General features: G+C 52.5%; 1 pseudogene; it reads left to right on the top strand.

The window, feature by feature from the left end:
• The first annotated feature begins 241 nt into the window (after positions 1-241).
• LOC135286317 (zinc finger protein 418-like) lies at positions 242-15,004 on the top strand (annotated as a pseudogene).
• The last annotated feature ends 271 nt before the right edge of the window (positions 15,005-15,275 follow it).

Genomic DNA, 15,275 nt, shown 5'->3' with positions numbered 1-15,275 from the left:
CCCCTTCCCAGAGCTCCCGGTCTGCCCTGGAGCCTGGAGCAGTCAGCTGGGACGGCAGAGAGCCCCACATTGGTTCGGTTTGTTTGGTCCTGCACGGAGGCAGATGGTGATCAGATGCTCCTGATTAGGGGCAGGAGAAGCGAGGCTGCAGGGCTTCCCGCTGAGGCGGAGGCACGGCAGGCGCAGGGCTGGGAAAGGCGTGGCGGGAGCTGCGGAGCAGTTTGTTGGTGCTGGCAGCTCAATGCCGCCGCGGGCCCGGGCCCGTTCCAGGGCTGTTCCTCAGCTCCGGCTCTGCCCTCAGGCAGCGCGGGGGGCGCGGAGAGCGCGGGGCGAGGCTGTGCCGCGTGCAGAGCCCGCCCGTGGCTGCGATTGGGCGGCGGTGGCGTCAGTCGCGGGTGCGGCGCGCTGATTGGCGGGAGCGGGGCGGAGGCGGGCCCCGGCGGCGGGCCTCGGGCGGCGGTGGCGCAGCAGCGGCGGCATTGGCGGAGCGCGTGTGCGGGCCCGGGAGCGGCGGCAGCGGCCGGAGCCCGGGGAGGCGGCGGCGGAGCTCGGAGGCGGCCCCGGCGCAGGTGGGAGCCGCGCTGGGCTGTGCGGGGGCTCGGGGCTGGCTGCGGGCCTCGGGGGCGGCAGGGGGCTCGGGCGGGTGGCTTGTGCCGTGCCCGGCCCGTGTTGGCCCTGGGCTGAGGGCGCTGCGGGAGCGGCTGCCCGCGGTCTCCTTGCCGCCGCTGCCTCGGCAGGAGCCGCTGCCGGAGCAGCGCTGGCTCGGCGCGCTTGCTGTGGGCAGGACAGAGGTGGCTGCCCCGTGGCCGGGGCTGTGCGGGCCAATTCCCGTGGCCGGAGGTTTCTGTGGCCCGAGGAGAGCGAGGAGTCCTGGAAAAGTGACTTTCTTGCTGGGCAGAGGCACAGGCCGTGGGGCATTGGCCAGGCGCTCTCTGCCATTGCTGTAGTACGCAGCCTCCTTTGGATCCTCATTTTCCCGGCCGCTTCTCCCTCTGCCTTTGCCCACTGGATGAGGTGCTTGGCAGGTTCCGACTTCCGGATCCGCCAGCTGCATGTCCTCGTTCATGTGCACCCCACTTTTGTATAACAGCCGATATTCATGGCTCTGTTAGGTCCTTGTTCTTCTGCTCGAAGTTCAGGAATTTAGCAGGACTTTGAGCAGCAGTCCATATCAATTAACAACATTTTCTGGAACTGATGGTTTGCTCCCATTACTTCCTTATCTACAAGTCACTGGCCCTATCTCCAGGCAGACTCACTCACTGACTCTGTTCTTACTGGGTCTCCTTTGCTTTAAAGATTATTCTCAGAGCCTCATTCCCTGTCCTTTTGTAGCCATTTCTGGATCAGGAGGCCTGGCTGCCACCTGCATCCCCTCGCTCAGCTGCTGAATGAGCTGCACTCTCAAGGTGTGCAGCATGGCAAAAAGATGAGAGTTGCTGTAGCACATAGAAGGAGAAAGAGCATTCGTTTAACCCGTGGTCTGCCAGGGAACCACGAAATGATGTCCCATTCCCATCCTTTCCACATTTGGGCCGTAACAGGAGGTGCTTTCTTATTTCCTTTGTTATCTATTTCTCCACTTTTCCATTGCCTTCTATTTGCAAACAGCAGTTTGAGTCATTGAATTTTCCACCAACTCCTCCTTTTTCTGCTAACAGCTAAACTGATTCCATCCCCTGGTGAAATGTGTTCCTCATTTCAGTGGATTGGTCAGCAGGAAGGTCAGGAGCTGGATCTGTCTGGTTGGTTATTGTTTTGAGGACAGCTTCTAATCTAATGATGCCATTGAAATGATAAATGGGTACTGTGGCTCCTGATATGAATTGGTTGGGGTTCCCAGGGGCTGGTCCATGGTGTTGTAGGATTTGTTGCGGTGGCCGTTCATCTTTTCCCCATTTTTTGGGTGCTCCTTCCAGCCAGGGCTGCATCAATTGTCTGCTTTTCTGTAATTTGAACATCAAATACTTGGATTCCAAACTGATTTTGCTGAACTTGTGGTAGCAAGAGCACCCCAGTGTTCTAATACATCCTATACAGCATAGACAGTGACAGCTCCTGTTGCAGTGGGCAGAGGGATGATTCCCCCCGGACTTTTTTTAGTGAAGTTTTCACAACGTTCTTCATTTGCTCATTCTCTTTGCAACTGAACCCATTTGTGTTGCAGAGTCAGATATCCTCCCCATGGGCTCTGCCTTGAGCTGTGCAAATCCCATCAGTGGAAGCAGGCAGAGCTTGGGGTGAGGGGCAGAGGGAATGAGCCCAATTCCTGCCCCAGGCAAGAGACTCGGGTCCATTGTCCACACTTTGCCCCAGCAGTGTTAATTTGCATTTCCAAAGCTGCTTTCCTCCTTGCTTGGAAGGAAGCTTCTCTTCCAGGGAAGCTATTCTGAGACTCACTCGTGGCCCCCAACAAAGACTAAAAATTTTTTTAACAGTATTCTGTTAACTGTTTATGCATTAAAGGGTCACCTTTGAATCTCTTTTAGTTTTGCAATTGCAGCCTATAGGTAAACCCACAACAAAATTTTTCTATCAGTAACAGCCACACAAACACATGCACAAAAATAATCCAAAGCCATAAAGATTTTTTCCTACTTTTCAGCTAAGAATAAAAATTGATTTTCACACCCCTGTCTCAAACCTGACTGACAATATAAAAGCAGCATTATTAAGAAAAAACTTTCTCATGGTGTAATCCAACCGCAGGCAGCCCAGTGTGTGAGTGTAGGTGAGAGGCAGAGTGGAATTGTGCCGTGGTGTTCCCCAGCAGCTGTGGCGAGTGCAGGCCCAGCCAGCGCTGAAGCTGCAGCAGGGGCAGCAAGGATTGGCCCCGGTGGCTGGAGCTGGCAGAGGAGGGTGGCCAGGCCGAGGATTGCAGCAGAGGATGTGTGGGCAGGCGCAGGGGCTTGGCCCGCTGTGGAGCCCTGGCTGCTGCTGCGTTGCCTTGAGTGCAGGCTCAGGGGCGGCCTGCCATCCTCCTGCTGCAGGCGGGAAGTGCAAATCTCCGGGGCTGCAGAGCCTGGAGCCCAGGCTGAGGGGTCCCCCCGTGTTCAGCTGTGCTGGCGGCTGTTTCTGGCCTCAGGGACACTTGGCATGGGCCACTTGGCCACCAGTGCTGCTGCTTTGCCCTCCTTAGGCAGGAGCCGATGTCCTGGCTGGGTGTTGGGAGCAGCAAAGTGCCAAGGTGGGTGTGCCTAATCTATCTCTCCCAGCCTGGGTCTGGAGCTCTGTCCCTTGAATGCAGTCCTGGGTTTCTTGCCAGCCCCTCTCCAGGCTGTTCAAACAGGAGGCTGGGTTAAACCCTTCCCCTGTCCTCAGTTCTAAATCCTCCTGTGCCACTGAACAAGTTTCCTACTGTCATACTCAAGCTCTGCTCATCCATTTAGAGGCTCTTTTGGTTATCAAAGCTTTACCTTGATGCCAGACTTGAACAATAAGAGATGCTCCTTCTGTCATCAGTTTTTGAGCCTCAGTTCCCATGAAAGCTGTGTCTGCACAATTCTGCAGACAATGAGGCGACTCTGGCCACTGGGTTAAAGATTTCAGCAGAAGAATTCCTTTGGCAAGACCCTGTTTAATATCCACACACAATCCAAATTCTTTTTCTGTGTCTGGAAGGCCCAGGGCAGGAGCCTCAGTTAATCTTCATTTTAACACTTGAAAATTCTGTGATTTCCTCCTAGTGTCCATCCATCCAGTTTGTTGACTAGCAGGATAGGGGTGTTGCAGGGAGAGATTCCTGGCTGCGAAAACCCTGCCTTTAACAGGGACTCAATAGCAGGCTGTGAGCCCTTCCCTCCCTCCCTTGGAACAGGGTGTTGCTTTTAGACTCCACTTGTCCTGGTTGCTTCCAAGTAATTTGGAGAGGCTCCATATCTAATTGACTGTATTTTCCTGGGCCTGGCCACACTTCTGGGTTCACTTTAGCACAGGTACAGCATTAGCCTCTGTTTTACCTTTTAGAATAGAAATCTGTATTTGCGCATTAGCCTTGGAATCCCTCCCCAGTAAATGATAATCACAATTAGGAGGAAGTAGAAACCCATGCATTTCAAATCTATCTCCCACATCCACTAACAGTGGTTGAAGAAAACACACCTGCTCATTTTTCCCACTTACCCCCTGCATGATCAAACAACTTCTTCACAATTTCCCCCCCCCCCTTACATCTGAGATTCAGAGTGGATGGAGAGGTCCCTGTGTCCATCAGGAAAGGCCTCCTCTGGATGCAGACCCCCCCTGAATGTTGTCAAGGGCTCCAGTGTGGTGGGTCCCTGGTGTGATGGGAGCTGTGCCCCCCCTGCCAATCCATGTCCATCAAGGGGTGCACTTGCTGCTGCTGAGGGTACTGCTGTCTGTGCTTGCAGTGTCCTTGTGCCCTGCAGCTGGAAGCCTGATTCCTTCCCAGGGGCTGTTTGGGTGGGCTCTCCCCTGCCCAGGAGGGCAATGGCTGTGCCAGGTGCTTGTGGCCGAGCGCGTCCCCTGGGTGCTGGGGCCCCCTTGGGCCCTGGGGTTGATCCCTCAGGGGCTGTAGGAACTCTGCCATGGCCTTTGCCTTCAGCTTGGCCTTTTCCTGCTCATCCCTTCTTGCATTCACCTGCTGTGCCTTTGTGCCCAAGTGCTGCAGGGCCTTCTTGTGCCACTCCTGCAGCCCCCCTCACTGCCTGTGGGTGCTCATCCTCTGACAGCTGCTGAGCTTTCTACAAAACCAGTTAGTTTTGCTGTCACCAAAATAAAATCCCTAAAAGTGAATTCTGTCACTTTCCCATATAATCCACATTTCCCAGATGTTCCTTGCTCGTCCTCCTTGTGCTCACTGTCCCATCCACACCCTGTATCCCAGAGCAGGTCCCTGTTCTGCCAAAGTGTCCCCCGGGGTATCCACATCCTTAATTACCTGTGGGACAATGTGCAGACTTCCTGAACATTCTCTCCTTTTCTATTATGCATTATATTCATGGCTCTATTAAATCTTTTTTCTTCTTGAAGTTCAGGAATTTTGCAGGACTTTGGCTAAGGAGCAGTCTGTGTGAATTAATACCCTTTTTCTGAAACCGATGGTTTCTCCTGTCAGTTCCTCATCTACGAGTTCTTAGCCCTATCTCCAAGCAGATTCACACCATCTGTTTATTAAGACACACTCATTTATTCCTTTCAACTTGATGGGAAAGGGGGAGAGAAGTTGTAAAAGGACATTTAGGAGACCTAGACTGAGTGAAAGAAGGGGATGTGTCACCCCCAAGCTGAGCTGGGCAGAGCTGGGATGAGGGTGGGTGATGGAAAGGGGTAGGTAGGAGAGGGAGATTAGGGGAGGGGCACAGTGGGAAAGGAGGTCGTGTAGGGGATCTCTTTGTGTTCCCATCACATCATCCCTGGAGGGATTCTCCAGGGCTCTGGGAGGGGTTGGATCTGCACTGGAGGGATCCCCAACCCTCTTGTCCATCCGTGGGGGATTTTTGGGGGTCGTTCCCCACATCCACCAGCCAGTGCTGTGGCATATGTGGAGCAGAGGGGAGTACAAAAGAGAGGTCCAGGGTTGGCAAGGAACAGGCATGGGAGGAAGAGAAGGGAGACAGGAGAAGTACAGGGTTCCAGCCTGCAGGTGGCCAGGGAGGGGAAGGTTGCCCTAGATATATCAGAGTGTTCTCAAGCGAGTTTTTATGGGGACTGTTTGAAGTTTACAGATTGTGGACTCGAGACCCAAATAACTTTGTGGGTCACTGCGAGGGCTTGGTTTTTTGGGGGGAATTTTGGATCTTGCAGAAACCCAATGCTGAGTTGCCGTTCAAATCTGGGGTCCATGTGACAATCACCAGGTACTGGTGGGGAGAGGACATGGGTCTTTGTGATGCCTCAGGAGAGCAGTGGAGAGGAACCCTAAGACCCCTGGGGTGGGAAGAGAGGATAGCTCACCCGGAGCTGGAGGACCCCAGGCAGCCTGAAGGTCAGAGCAGAAGGGCCTGGAGTAGGGGGACCCCTAGGATCTGTGGAACCCTGGAGCAGAGAGTCAGGGGGAAAGGGATCACTGGAGCATCAAAACCCCTTGATCATCCATAAGAAAGACCCTAGAATGGGCCATGCCAGAAGACATGGGCCCCCCATCAGTCCGGAAGTGAAACCCGCAGAAACCAAAACTGGAGAGACGAGAGAGGCAGATCTCCTATGAGCAGTTTTTTGGGGGCTGAGTCTTGGTGCTTTGGAGATTTTTATGGACACAAAATATCTGGTAACTTCCTGAGATGGACTTGTTCAGGAGGAACCCCACTCCAAGGAGCTCACGCCCTTGTTTTTTGTCCCAAACCAGGATTTGTCATTCTGAAGCCTTGGCCAGATGGAGGAAGAGGAAAAGCGAGGGAGATCCCCCACAAGGAGAGGCTGCAAATCCAGCCCAGAGAGCTGCAAGGAAGAAAGACCCCCTCTGTGTTGGAAGGCCAGAGATCTAAATACAGTTCGGAGCTGGTGGAGAAGCCTGAGGCTTGGGAGAAGCTCCACAAGTGCTTGGAATGTGGGAAGGGTTTCAGCCGGAGCTCCAACCTGATCCAGCACCAGATGTTCCACACCGGGGAACATCCATATGAGTGTGGGGAATGTGGAAAGAGCTTTAGCCAGAGCTCTGACCTGATCCAGCACCAGAGGATCCACACTGGGGAACGGCCCTACAAATGCTTGGAATGTGGGAAGAGTTTCAGCCGGAGCTCCAATCTCACTAAGCACCACCAGATCCACACTAGGAAATTGTCCTACACGTGCTTAGAATGTGGGAAGAGCTTCATCCCGGAACTCCAACCTCATTAAGCACTGTAAGATCCACACCAGGGAACGGGAACAGCCGTATGAGTGTTTGGAATGTGGGAAGAACTACTCCTGGAGCTCCCAGCTTGTCATCCACCAGCGCATCCACACTGGGGAGAGGCCCTATGAGTGTCCTGAGTGTGGGAAGAGGTTTCAGAGCAGTGCCCATCTCCTCAAACATCAGCCAATACACACGGAGGAGAGGCCCTTCCGCTGCCATGACTGTGGGAAGCGCTTCAAGCACAGCTCCACCCTGTCCAGCCACCAGCTCATCCACACTGGGGAGAAGCCCTACGAGTGTCCCGAGTGTGGGAAGAGGTTTCGGACCAGCTCACAGCTCTTCCTCCATCAGCCAGTACACACAGGGGAGAGGCCTTTCTGCTGCCCCGACTGTGGGAAGCGCTTCAAGCAAAACTTGTACCTCGTCATCCATCGGCGCATCCAAAATGGGGAGAAGCCCTACGAGTGTGGGGAGTGTGGGAAGAAGTTTTATACCAGCTCCCATGTCACCCACTGTCGCATCCACACAGGGGAGAGGCCCTACAAGTGTCCTGAGTGTGGGAAGAGCTTCTCTAGGAGCTCTCACTTGACCCAACACCAACGGAGCCACCGGTAGGAGAAGCCCTGTGAGTGCCCCGAGTGCAGGAAGAGCTTCGTGCACTGCTCCAGCTCCATCCCCCATGGGAGGATCCGCGTTGGATGATCCCCAGTGACCCCTGTTGGGCAGAGCCTTGGTGATTTATGATCCTGGTAAGCAATGTTGGAGAGATACCTGGCTGGTGGGTTCCACATCTTGGCTCCCCACAGGTACCTGGATGAACACAGACAGGAACATCCATCGGGATGCCGATGGACTTCAGCAGCTCCTTGGGAAGAGCAGACTGTTTGACTTTCAGCCCCATAAAACTCACCCTTGGTTTCAATTATTTCTTTTGGTGGCATCAGGGAATGCTGATTGGTCTTGGACATCTTTTCTAACCTAAATGATTCCACAATTCTAATTCTCTGGCCCACAGGCATTGTCTTGGGAATGTTTTTTTTATTCCATACTGGTTTTGGGGCTTTTTTTTTCTGTGGTGGTCGTTGGTCTCCCCTCACCTCTCCTGGCTCTGGTAGTATAGGGATGGGTGAGAGCCAGCCCAGGATTTCCTGTGAGAGCGGCCAGTCTGCTCATGACTGTGTTGTGTCATGCCTCTGACCAGAGATACTGTTGCCTTGTGGGTTTTGCCTGTTTCTTTTTGTTTATTTTCCTTTGGCGCTGTGGCTGGCCGTACTGGCTTCCTTCTCTGGTTCTCTGCTGCTTGGGAGCCCAAAGCCAGTGTGTACCATGCCAGGACCTGGGACCAGGAGCCCCCCAGTCCCGTGCCAGGGTCTGCCCCCTTTGCACAGCCTGACCCAGGGATGAGCCATCTCAGATGAGCTACCCAGGGGAGCAATTTCCCCGCTCAGCCCCGCTCTTCTCTGCCGGTGCTTCAGGGCTTCTTGATACACTGTAACCCGACCTGCAGACACCCTGTGGCTTTAGGCAGGGCCCCAGAGTTTCTGCTATCTTTTTTTTTTTTTTTTCCACTTCCAGCTCAGCTGCCCCAGTGATTTTGCCAAGGAAATCTCTGTTCCGTCTCCTGCCAGCCCACGCGCAGAGGCATCCAAAACTGCCGCAGCGCCCCCTGCAGCTGCGGAGGAATCATCGCACCCTGCCTGCCGGGAGCCACCAGCGTCCCTGCTGGCCGCGCCCGGAACTGCACCAACGGCAAGAGCAGCCTGGCACTGGGTTTGTGGTTCTGGTTGTTGTTCCTGCCGTTGTTGTTTGCTTGCCTTATACACATACATACTAGTAAAGAGCTGCTATTTCTCTTTTCATATCTTTGCCTGAAAGCCACTTAATTTCAAATTTATAATAATTCAGAGGGGAGGGGGTCATATTTTCCATTCCAAGAGAGGTTCCCGCCTTCCTTTATAGGAAGTTTGTCTTCATTTTGTCTTTCAAACCAAGACAGATTTTTGCACCCAATGTGGGGCCTGAGGGCATTGAGAGGAAAGAGTGAAAAAGGAATAAAAGTTCCTGGGTAACCTACTTTTGTGTGTGCTGGATATAGAAACCTTGTTAGGCAGCACCATGTGGTGTAGCCTACCCTGGTTCAATGAGTGCATGGTTGTGGCTGTATTTTTCCCGTTTGCAGCTCCTTATCTAAACATGGGTCCTATGACTAAGGCTACTGTGGCTGTTATGCAGTATTTGCACAATGGGTCAATAAGGTGAGGAATTAATGGATTTTTAACTTCTTGAAACTGGGAATGTAGATACATGGTTACCACACACTAAGTGTATGTTTTTGGGGTTTCATTGATAATGGGACCCATTTGTGAGGGAGTGACACCAGGGGAAGTTTTCTCCCAACCTTTCACCCATTTCTTTGGGCCTATCCCAAGAGCTTTCCAAAGGGTCAAATATTCTCTAGATACCAACCATATCATACAGTGGCTGTTGTTGCTGATATTCTATTTAGCATTTAGAGATAAGGTGAGACTGCCTTGGGTTACCACTCTGACATCTAGTCACTCTACCTCAGTGACTAGGGATGCTGCCCTGCAGCCCATCTCATAAATAAACCACCCAGACTGGATGGGGGTAATGGAGAAGATACAACAGCTGCTGAGGGAATATACTTCTCCAGCTGGTTGGTAACCCTCTCCCTACCTCAGAGAGGGAGAGTCTGGTAGTGCAGCACTGGAACCCATGGATGTTCCGACTGTCCAGGTTCCAGCTGAACCACATGGGCAGTCACAGCCAGCAGCAGTCACCCCTGTGCAGAGGGGGAAGTATAAGACATCATTAACAGTGTGCCCAGTTAATGATCATGAGGAGCCAGGGCCCTCACAACCAGCAAGGCGGCCAAAAGTTGAAATCATCAGCTGAGTCTCTGTCACACCACGGTCTCTGTGATCTGTGAAGAGACATTGTACAGCGGGGCTGTGAGGCTTATTCGACCTAGTTACTCTGGGTTTGGGTCCTTATGGGTCCAGGAGAGCAACTGAGTGGTGGCAAAACAAGGAATTTGGGGTCCTGGACCCAGGGCATGGGTATTGATCAGGTGTTCTTGAGGGATCTGTGGCCCCTTTCCCTCCCTCTGTGAGTGGCTTTTAACGAGTGTAAGAAAGAGGTTTGCTCACAGAGGCAGAATGCAGGATTGCTGTCCTAAGACCATTGGAAGACCACTGAGGAAGGAAGTGGCAGTACTAGAAGAACTCTTTGGAAGGGGCCAACAGCACCATCATGACTCTAACAATGTCAGGTGCACAGGGCAAATGTTGTGGAACGTGGCAAATCCTGGGGCCATCCTAATACAACACCTTCATTGTAATGGTGAATGCTGGGGACGACTGAGAGACAGTGGGTTCTGTAGCCAACAGGCTCAGGTACTATGAGAATATGGTCAATGGCCTGATGCACACTCATGTCTCTGCTTTGGGTAAGGACCAAAGAGGAGTTTAAAGAAGAAATTAGGGAGGTGAGAGAAGAGGTGAGAAAGAACAGTTCCCATGTGGCGCCAGTGCAAGTCACAGGCCCTGGCATCAAAGTCCAATGTCCCCCAGCTAGAGAGAGGGGCTACACCCAATGAGCTGAGCTGAAGTTCTTCCTTTGTGACCATGGGGAAGACATGAAAAGGTGGGATAGCAAACCCACTTATGTGCTGGCAGCAGGGATGTCAGCTCAAAAAGGAAAACACTAACCGAGGGAGTTCGGCTAAAATGAAGGGAACCTCAGCCTCCCATGACCGAGCTGCTGGTACAACAGAAGGGAAATCATATGTCACATTCCCTTGAAGGAACCTGTAGGATGTATGTTGAGGGAGGGAATGATAACCAGGGCTAGAGAGGCCCTGCCTCTAGCCAGGTAGAGGCGTGGGAAAATGGGGTCTTTTGGACAGTATGGATCTGATGGCCTGGCATGAAGCGGCGCTGCCGCTGGCGGGGCTGGAGCGCGGCTGCCCCGCACCTCAGGGCGAGCCAGGAGTGACCACACGGGTGGGGAGGGACTCCTGCTGGACTGCAGGGACCGAACCCATGGACAGATCCCATGCCTGGAGCAGGGCAAGGATTCCTGTCCCTGAGGGGGAAGCAGTGGCACAAACTGGCCGTAACTCCCATCCCTTCTCCCTGCACCGCTGGGCAGAGGAGGGAGGGAACCGGTGGTGGTGTTGAATTTTTACATTTGTTGTTACAAAGCAGAGTTGCAAGGGGAGCTCAGCTTGCAGCTTCAGACGAGGGAATCCAATGTGGGTGCTGGGACTTCTGTAACCTCAAGGTGTTACTTGTTACTTGACACTTTAGTTTTGGCAATATGAGGCCCTTCAGCAGCAAAGTCTCTCCCAGCCACTGGTTTCTGACTCAGACCCAGCTCACAACTGGGACAAGAAATTCAAAGTCCCAATAGAAAAAGCTCTGCTGCACTTTATTTTCACAATTTCATTTCATTTCATTTCATTTCATTTCATTTCATTTCATTTCATGTATCTTATATAGTCTACATTTTTTTTTTCTATAATCCCATGTTTATTTACTATTTCTCCCCCAACCCTTGTTCTGTCCTGGAGGTCTGTGGGGAGATGCCGTCCCACAGCCCTTCCTGCCCCAGCACCCATGGCTGCTCCGGTGCCATCAGGCCCTGGCTCAAAGGGAAAGCACAAAACCCTCTGGAAATAAAGCTGGTCTGGGGGAAAACCCTGCAGGGGGGATTGAATTTCATGGACAGTGCTGGCTGAGAGTTGGAGATTCCAAATGCTCCAAGGGGCCAGAGGGAATTGTCCTGGGGCCTTGAGGCCTCCCTGGGGTGGGGGCACCTCTGAGACTCCCGAGCACAGCGACCCCTCCCACCCCCCAAAATCTGCAGGTCTGGGTCAGCTGAGGAAAAGAGCTGGAAAAGGGACTGGAAACGGGGTGGAACTTGAGAGGACCCCTCAGCCAGCACCCGCAGCAGTCACCTGAAAATCTCCCAGAAACCAAGGAAATAAATGGAAATAATGATGAATTTTTAAACCCTTTCTTCTGCTGTTTCTCGAAGGTCCTGGCTGGGTCCCACCAGGAGGAGCCAGGGGCAGGGAGGGAGATCAGGGCTTAATTGTGGAGAAGTTCAATTGGGGCGAGGAAACTGACTGTGGGGAGAAAATGTAAATGGAAGGGGATGATTTGAACTGGGGAGAGAAGATGAAGTCAGGAGAGGAGACTGCCAGCCCTCAGCTGTGTCCCAAAGGTGCTGCCAGTGGTTTTTCCACCGACCCCCCAGGCTGAAAACACACACAAGGGAGTGGCCCATTCACTGCCCCAGCTGCGCGAGGAGCTACAAATGCAACTCCCACCTTGCTGTGCACCAGCACATCTGCACTGCGTGGAGGCCCTACAAGTGTCCTGAGTGTGGGAAGAGATTCTCCTACAGCTCTGCCTTGGCCTCATGGAAATGGACCCATGGATAAGGGAAGCTCTGCGAGTGCCCCGACTGTGGGAAGGGCTTTGTCCCCTGCTCCAGCTTTATCACCCATCAGAGTGACCCACAATGGACAGAGAGCTGGTGACTCCCATTCTGGGTGATCCATGTTTACATCCAGTGTATTGGGTTTGTGTGGACAGGTTTTGGAAATGAAGGGGGCTCATTAAAGTAACACAAGAGAAATTGTGTAAGGGAAAAGAAAGCAATCATCAGAGTAGAAAGATACACAGGCACCAGCCCTGGATCCAGCAACAAAAGTTTTGGTTGTGATTATTACAATGTCCTTGTCCTTGGTCTAAGTGATGGTCCCAGGATGGACCCCTTGGGGGTTGGAAAAGCCCCAGAAACACCAGATTCTGTGGGTCAGTATGGATTCAGGTTTGGGTGAATGCCCAGGTACCTCCTCTGGAGGGAGTTTTACACTGTCTGATGTCACACTGTGGATCCTGGGGCACTGTGGGCGGCTCTGATGGTTTCTGGCCCCTTCTGAGATGTGGCCCTGCCTCTCCCAGCAGTGCAGCTGAGCCAGGTATGGCCCATGTGAAGGGATGAAAAGCTCCAGCCCTCTCTGTGTGAATGTCCTGGACCTTCCCCAGGGGAGTTTCCAGAGGCGAGGCAGTTGTGTAATGGAGGGCATTGCCCTGTCCAAAGCCCTGTCCCACGTGGCAGCATCTGCTCCTGATCGGCCTCTTCCCTTCCCTGGCTCCCAGCCCAGCTTGTCCCGTCTGGGGCTGGCTGTTCATCCCCTCTGCCCCGGGCACTTCCCATGCCCATGGCCAGCAAAGCCCCTCTGCTTTTGCCAATGGTTCGAGCCATTAACCCGGGACATTTCAGTCCCTCACAGCTCTGCTCCCCACAAGCAGAGAGGGATGGATGGTGCCTCAAAACGACTCCATCCCACTGAAAATGGCTCAACTCCACCTCCAAACTGCTCAATCCCACCTCAAAACTTTGGGGTATGTCCTGAGCCCAAATTACTCCCAGTTGTAGATGTCCCTTGTCCACAAACTTCAGCCAGTTGTTGCCATCGAGGAAGTGACAGTGGGCTTTTCCCCAGAAATGGAACACACCTGTGTGGGAAAGGAGACAGGTGAGGGGGTGCCTCCCCTCACCCCCAACAGACCCCAGCACCCCACAGCAGGTTGGGGGCTCAAGGGACCACCCTGGATCCCCCATTCCCACCCGGCTCTGCCCCAGGGCCACCGCAGCACTGGCTGCTGGGTGGGGTCACCCCCACTGTCAGCCCCCCAGGGAGGGACAGGGGGAATGGGGACCAAATGAGATGGAGACGGGGGACAGAGAGAAGGGGCTCCCTGTTGGAGACTCATGAGGTGCAGCCTGTCCCAATGCCCCTTCAGGTGGTGAAATGGACTGTATCAGGAACCTTGTAGCAGGAGGCTGGAACAGCAGATGCGAGCACACCCGCGGTGGGAAATGAAGTGTACCAAAAACTCTGCAACCATGCCTGGAGCCACAGAGGTCCAATGGATGAGGTGCGTAATAAACAAGTGGTGTTCCTTTGCTAAGTTGTAAATGTAAGTTATAAGCTAAGTGTTGCTAAGTGTTGTTTTTCTGTCAAATTGCTAAGTAAAATGTGGAAGTTATAGCTGTAAGTTAGGTTAAATACTGTTAAGTGTTATTCCTCTGTTAAATTGCTTGCCCTAAGGTGTAAGTTAAGTTACAAATTATGGTAGAAGTTAAAGTGCTGCTTAGTGTTTTAGGCCAAGTTCCTTTTATTCCTTGCCCACACTGTATTTTGTCCCATGCACTAAACACAACACACACACCCAACCATCATCCCCTAGATTCTTCTCAGTTCATTTCTATTTTGGTTGCCTGTATTTTGTTTGGTTTTGTTGTTGCTTGTTTTTGTTTTTGTTGTGCCTTAGCTGTTCTGTAGGCAGTAGAGTGCATCTTGCCAATGAACTTGTTGTGCTTTGTCGCTTAATGTTACTGTGATTGAAAAGGGTCTTGTCCAATTAAATATCTCTCAAGGCTGCAGCCATCTTAGTGGCCAGGACCTGAAAGGGTGTGGAGTTCAAACCAATGAGAGCATCCAGACTGGATCTTTCAAATGCACTGTGTAAGGGGGAGGGGGGCTTGGGAATAAATGTTGTCTGTTGCCACATGAACTTGAAGGTGAGTAGTCTCTGTCTCCTGCGCCCTCTCCCCCCAACATGTGACCTTGAATCATGATTTTAAAGGGTTAAGATTTTAGCTGAGGGTCAGAACCAATTCAATATTGAAGTTAGATACACCAGTGATAGGTTAATGATTATTAGATGCTTAAGCTAAAGCTAATTGTTATATTATGAGCTCATTTGTAGGAGGAAGTGGAGCAAGTGAACTATTACAGTAACTAACATATTGAAACCAGGAGAACGATGCCCAGCACCTGGACTCTGTGTTAATCCATCATGAAGCAGGTGACCTTGGGTCATACCAGAGGGTCACGGAGACCTTATGAAGACCTTCCTGACTTCATCCCTGCAACCACTGACCCACTTCAAGACCACCAACCCAATTCAAGAGAAGAGTTGCGCATGTGTGAAGGACTAATGACCTCATTTTAATACAAAGCGGGAATGGGAGGTGCTGGGGTTGAGCATATGTATTATTTTGGGAAATAAATAGAAGGCAAAGAACTCTGTGTGGAGCGGTGACGCATTTCGGGGACAAGCCCCGTGCTGCCTGCTGGTGTAATAAACACACAACTTTCTAACATTAACTAGTTAGAGAGTCTTTGTCCACGATCTTCAGTTTTACAACTCAGTCTGACTTTTGCTCATGCCCTTGCCACTGATTTTTAAGCAATCTCAAACACTCTCATTCATTACAGCCCCACAATGTCCCACATCACCGAGGGCCCTGACATGGGCCCGTGTCACAAAGTGCCACACCTGGCACCCAACAAGAGAGGGACAGAGAGGAACGGGCACAGAGCAGCCCCGGCCTTGTGGCCTTGTAGCCCCTGCAGTGCCCAGAGCCCTGGGAG

This window comes from Passer domesticus, chromosome 26, assembly GCF_036417665.1.
Source record: "Passer domesticus isolate bPasDom1 chromosome 26, bPasDom1.hap1, whole genome shotgun sequence".
NCBI classification, from domain to species: domain Eukaryota; kingdom Metazoa; phylum Chordata; class Aves; order Passeriformes; family Passeridae; genus Passer; species Passer domesticus.
The sequence above is the reverse complement of the archived record's forward strand: the minus strand, read 5'-3'. Positions and strand labels throughout refer to the sequence as shown.